This window comes from Sinocyclocheilus rhinocerous, unplaced genomic scaffold (assembly GCF_001515625.1).
Source record: "Sinocyclocheilus rhinocerous isolate Xijiao unplaced genomic scaffold, SAMN03320098_v1.1 scaffold400, whole genome shotgun sequence".
Taxonomy (NCBI): Eukaryota; Metazoa; Chordata; class Actinopteri; order Cypriniformes; family Cyprinidae; genus Sinocyclocheilus; species Sinocyclocheilus rhinocerous.
Window position 1 is genome coordinate 1,378,274 of NW_015666595.1, and position 6,157 is coordinate 1,384,430.

Here is a 6,157-nt window from a genome sequence, read left to right on the forward strand (position 1 = left end):
GAGGCAATAAAAAAAATTTTTTTTTTAAAAAGGCCAGAAAGACACTTTTATTCAACAGAGAATCCTAAAAAAAAAGGGCTTCCACTAAAATATGTATTCAACTGTTTCCAACAATGATAATAAGAAATATTTCAGCATCGTCAGCATTATTTCTGAAGGATCACTTAAGACTGGAGTAATGGCGGCTGAAAATTCAGCTTTGCCATCGCAGGAATAAATTACGTTTTAAAATATATTAAAATAATAATTTTTACAAATGAATAATTTTTCACAATATTACTGTTTTACTGTATTCTTGATCAAATAAATACAGCCCTGGTGAGCATAAGAGATTTCTTTCAAAAATATTACAAAATTTTACCAACCCCAAAACTTTGAACGGTATAGTGTATAAATATAAATTTTTAAAAAAGTACTTAAAAATTAAATGTTACTAATATAAATAATATATTAAAATATATTTTATTATATGAATATATTATATATTATAAATATATTATATTACTACTAAATTGAATCTTTTGAACTAAATCCCTTGATTTTTGTTCTAAAACTATTAGAAACTTACATTTTTTAATAGAATTAGATGACTAATTTATATAATCTATATGCTATAATTTATATTATTTAATTTAGATCAATATTCATATATTGTGTCAGACATTACAAGCAGCAGCTGTTGCACCACAACTCACCAGTTGACAACCTTATACCAAACTCAATGCAAATGCTTACAAAGAGGTGCGTCAAGGCAATGGCTATGCCTACCTCTCTTCCAGCTTGCAAGGGTAAGTTTAATTTCTTTCATCAGCCCCAGAATTGAATGTAAGAGAAATGAGCTGTTATACCTTCAAACATCACAGAAATACATTTGGTACAAGCAATTTTTTCTCACAAAAAGGGATTTGTTTAACTTTAAAAAAGTAGTAAGTGGGATATTTTAAAGGGGTCATATGATGTGATTTAAATTTTTCCTTTCTCTTTGGAGTGTTACAAGCTCTTGGTGCATAAAGAAGATCTGTAAAGTTGCAAAGACTAAAGTCTCAAATCAAAAGAGATATTCTTTATAAAAGTTAAGTTAAAAGTTAAATTTGCATAACACCGCCCAAATGTTAACACAAAGAAAGAAGGCGTAACTTTTATTCTTGAAGGCGCTGTGTTTCGTTGTGAAAGCGAAACTACTTTGTTTGGTTACACCAAATACACAAAATAATGTTCTTTTTAGCAACATCATATGACCCCTTTAAGGCATGTTACTGTGCCAAAGGTCCCTCTGCTACAGAAATCACTGTAAACAGTTCTGGTGAATAATTACTGTTTTATCATGGTTTGGAAAAACATATCTGATTGGCTCGTGGCTGAGGGATGCCAGCAGACAACACACAGCAGACTCAAGGTAAGCATGTCTTACCTCGGCATGTGTGGAGGGTTATTAGAAGGAAGACAAACAGCATGCTGCTGAGAGACGTGACAGGCCTGAAAGAGCCAGATTGAGCCAAGCGACACCCGCTGATGACAGACAGCCACATGCTCTTTAGAATACCGATGTCCCAGGACGTCTAGAGCAGCATGGGCTGATGCCACTTGAAGGGAAGTGCAGAGCAAACATAAACGCAAAAGTTAATAGGACTGGATAAGGGCTGCTAATCTTACATTTAAAAGGTAACAAGTGACTAATGGAGCAGATAAAGTGCTGCTTGAAATGAGATTTGGTCATAGTGACATTACTTTTACCCTCTAAGCCAAAAATTACACCAGCCATAACAGCCACAGCAATGACAAACAAAACAATGCGTTAACAACAGTTAACATCAATTTGCAATGGCTTATCAGGCATCAATCACCAGGTGTCATGTAGTCTGGTGGTGTGTCACAAATATTTACAGTCTTCTTTGATTCAGTCATTCACCCTTTTGTTGAATCAACCGTGTTATTGACATAACTCCAATCTCAGGTGCCAGACATCACTGCAGTTAACCTGTCTGATGGTAAAAGCATTGCACTGTGAGTTAAAAACCATTTCAGTCAATTGTGTTTTTTTTAAATATATAAATGAGAAGAAGAGAGAAACATATGGACATTATAAATGACTGCAATTGTCACTCACAGAACTCTATAATGTTTTAGGCATGGCAAAGCAATCAGAGAGGCTGGAAGTGATTTCACAGGTCTGTCTTATTCACTTGACTATAAATAATCCTAGAAGACTTCCATGAAGTACAATGAATGAGTGTCTGATACAGATGAGCCTTAAATTTTACAGCTACATATTAAAGTTACAGTGTGTAAACCATACAACAAAAGCTAAGTTTTTCAAAAATGTTTCCTATCGTTGTTTAGATAAACAGGAAGTCCAACCCCAAACTTACACCACTGGTTGAGCCTGAAGTTGATATGACAAGATGCAAGCTATTATTTTTCCCTTATTGAAAAGTTTACGCAAAGATGGTAATTAATAGAAATTAAAAATTATGGACAATGCAAACAAGCTGATAAGTATTTTCATATTATGGAGGATAACCGAAGTAGCCAGTATTAAAATTTGATATAAAATACGAATATTTTGTTGTTGATATTATTATTATTTATAATAATAACAACAACAACAATTTTGTCTCAATAAATTGAAAACACAAAACTAACATTTTAAAAAAAGGAATTTTTAGGCTTCACAAAATTATAATGCACTGTAATAAACGGATATTCAATTTGAGATTTGCCAAAGATTACATTGAAAAGTGTTAATAAATTATTACTGTTTTACAAGAGTAACTTTGAGTGTTAGATGACAGTAAAGGTGATCTAAATGTTAAAATTAGGGGAAATGAGCATGCATTAAATAAAATATATTTAATTAAATATACAATATCCAGTGTTGTTATTGTTATCTAAAACTAAAACAATTAAAATTGCTTTTGTTAAATAAAATAAAATATTTGACAAAAAAACTTAAATTAAAATAAAAAATGTTACCTTGGCAACCAACTAAAATAAAACAAGTACTAAAATTACTAAAATTAAAACTGAAATAAAAATACATTAAAGCTAAAAAAAACATAAAATATATGATAAAATATAATACAATAATTATAAAAATAAATCTAAAAATATGAAAATATATAAATAAAAGCTAATTCAAAATAATAATACAATATAATAATACAGAAATAATGCTAAAATAACACTGACATATTGGACGATGAGTAAAAAAAACGAATTTTAGCAAATAAAATGACGTACACTCAAATTATATGAAGACTACAGTTATATCAGTGTCTGAAGAAAAAAAATCAATTTTATTTAAAATGGAGCTGGTCACTTCATCAAGTCCACAGATTTATGTGACCAGCAGAGAGAGAGGGAAAAAACAACTGAGTACACTTTTACCATTTATATTCATGTGTTTTTGTCTTGTGCACACAAAACAGAGAACTGAAAATGCATTGTTAGTGTCACTCTCAATAGAGGTGGTGGATGCATCTAGTCTGACATCTTCAGACCACACTGACCTCATTTATGAGCGTGCTTTCAACTACAGACCGCACTTACTCAGAGGGACTTACTGGAACTCTTCACCTATACCCAGGTGGGCTGGGTAAGGAGAGACATTTCATCACTTTAAAAGTGGAGAGGGGGGCAAATTTTATCAGCAGATCTGAGATCCAATGACAAGCAGTGAAGCGAGGCGACTTGGGACCTGGCAAAGCACTCCACACAGGCCTGATACTCCCTGAGGCTTCGCTCTCCATGTGTGGTCCCTCTCTGTTTCTCTGAGGACCTGTGTGCCTCCATGCACATGGACAATATGACAACACCGACGGCCCAAGATGAGCCAAGACAAGAAAAACAATCAAGCCAGGGCTATGAACTCGACTGTGAGAGCATGATTTTCACTGCCCTCCACTCCCTATCTAAAATTGGCCCACAAACACGGATATACACACAGGATCTTCTCTTTTTTTCCACACTCGGTTTGGTAACATAGCTTAATGGAGTGATGGTTAATATCCAGATAAAACATCCCCCCCCCCTTCTTTTACGTCCTCCATATGCTTTGATTTCACTGCTCTGAAAGGAGGGAAAATGATTCATGCTGTTGGCGTGCACAGCGGAGCTGCAGCTGGACGCTGCACCTGCAACTCCCAAATCTGGGAAAACAAGCTCCCGGGAGCAAGAGGAGAGAAACGGGCAAGGCTTTACACGCACACATATACATGCAGAATACCTCGTCACCATCCAAGGGCTAACTGATTATTTTGTACACAGATGAGCAGCTTGAACTCTGTGGTTTCTAGAAATTCCATTGATACATTCATTAAAACACAGGAGGCATCATCACCATTGTGATTCAAGCCAATAAAAAGCAGCTTTTTCCAACAATAAAGGCTTTAATTACCAAAAACAGTGACATTTCAGCTTTCATGATGACTTGTTGGACTGCTTATTAACTAAACTGGAATGTCAAAGCAGCACTAGATCAAAAGGCCACACTATTAGAGATCTTTACAGTCTTCTTTTGCCCTGTCCACAGGAGATCCTCTAACTCATAACACTGTCCTGTGCGACTGTTGCCCCCAAAAGCTAATTCTCCACAGTCACACACACATGTACAGAGTCAGACATTCCACACGATACCCCTGCACATACACAAACATAGGGCTGTGCAAAAAATCGAATGCGATTTTCATGCGCATCTCGTCAGTAAAGCCGCTCCTGTGATTAGTAGTAAATCTCCAGCACGTGCTTTCAGATGGAGCGGCAGTGATATTTGCATGCCAAACTATGACACAGGAAAACAGACACACAAGGACACTGACACACACACACACAATCTCTCACGCAAACTTGTGCAGCCCCTCTATTCACACGCAAACAGCTGGGTGAGGAATGTGGGGAAAACATGCTCCCAGTTCTGTTTTGAATAGCGCTAACTTTGCTGGTCACCCACTGCCACTTTGAAGCATTCAGAGGCATTCTTGGTACTTCACAGACAGACTGTAATGTGGGATTATAGAGTGCTGCTGGATGTTTGTATTGCTATGAACTTTGTCCTATAGTCAAAGAGATTACTTACCTTACGATGGTGCATATGGTTCCACATCATGCATTCTGGACCTGTTTCAAAAAAAAAAGACAGAAATCATGAGATATGTATCCATGGGTACACGCAACAATAAAAGACTGTTAGACCTTTATCTCACAATGACATTAATTATCTTGTTTCAGCAACAAGGATGGTGACAGACATAGTGATATGTCACCCGCAGGCAAGTCCTGACTCATGGCCACCCATGTTTTTACTCAATACATCTGATAACATCTATCGCAGTAACAACTTGAGAATTTTTTGAGAGATACTTAGAACTAAATATGTAAGTGTTTGGTATGAACTGTACAAAAGGGGCTGAGTTGGTTGGGATGGTGCAAAAGCTTCCCTAAACAGTCCCGTCTACCTGGTCGATTCATATTTTCCTGGGCTGTCAAGCAGTGCCTGGCTTCACTCCCTGACTCAGACTGGGAGATTGTCATTTTGCCATTTCCATCACTAAAATGCTCAGGGCCCGAGACCAAATTTTTATGGGTAGGCCGCCTCTCCCCTGAGGCCAAATTAGTAGGCTATGCTCATCAACAGTCCCGGGACAGCGTTCTTGATTGCCCCCTCCCCTCACTATAAAACTGTCTCGCTGTAGTACAATTGGGTAATTTTTCATTTTCTTCTGACAGCTTGAAAATGCAGATATGTCACAAATGCCTTTAGGGTACTGATGTTTCGACTGGTAGGTTGTGACATAGTAAGAAAAAAACAAGCTGAATGAAATAAACTATGTATTTGTGCATAGTTAAAACAGCAAAACAAATAGACTTAAAAATAGACTTTTCAAGGGAGGAGAAAATGTTTCACAAAACTTTTTGTAGTATTCATAGGCTGTTCAACAAATCAAACTCTACAATGATACTATATCAAACTCTAAAATAATAATAATAATAATACATATATTTATCTTTAATAAATAATTTTGATAATGTTGTTTATTTTAAATTTTATTATATTTCTCAAATAATATATTTATAATATAAATAATATTATAAATAATTATATTTATTTTAAAACATATATATATATATATATACAGTATATGCACATAAAGCACATAAA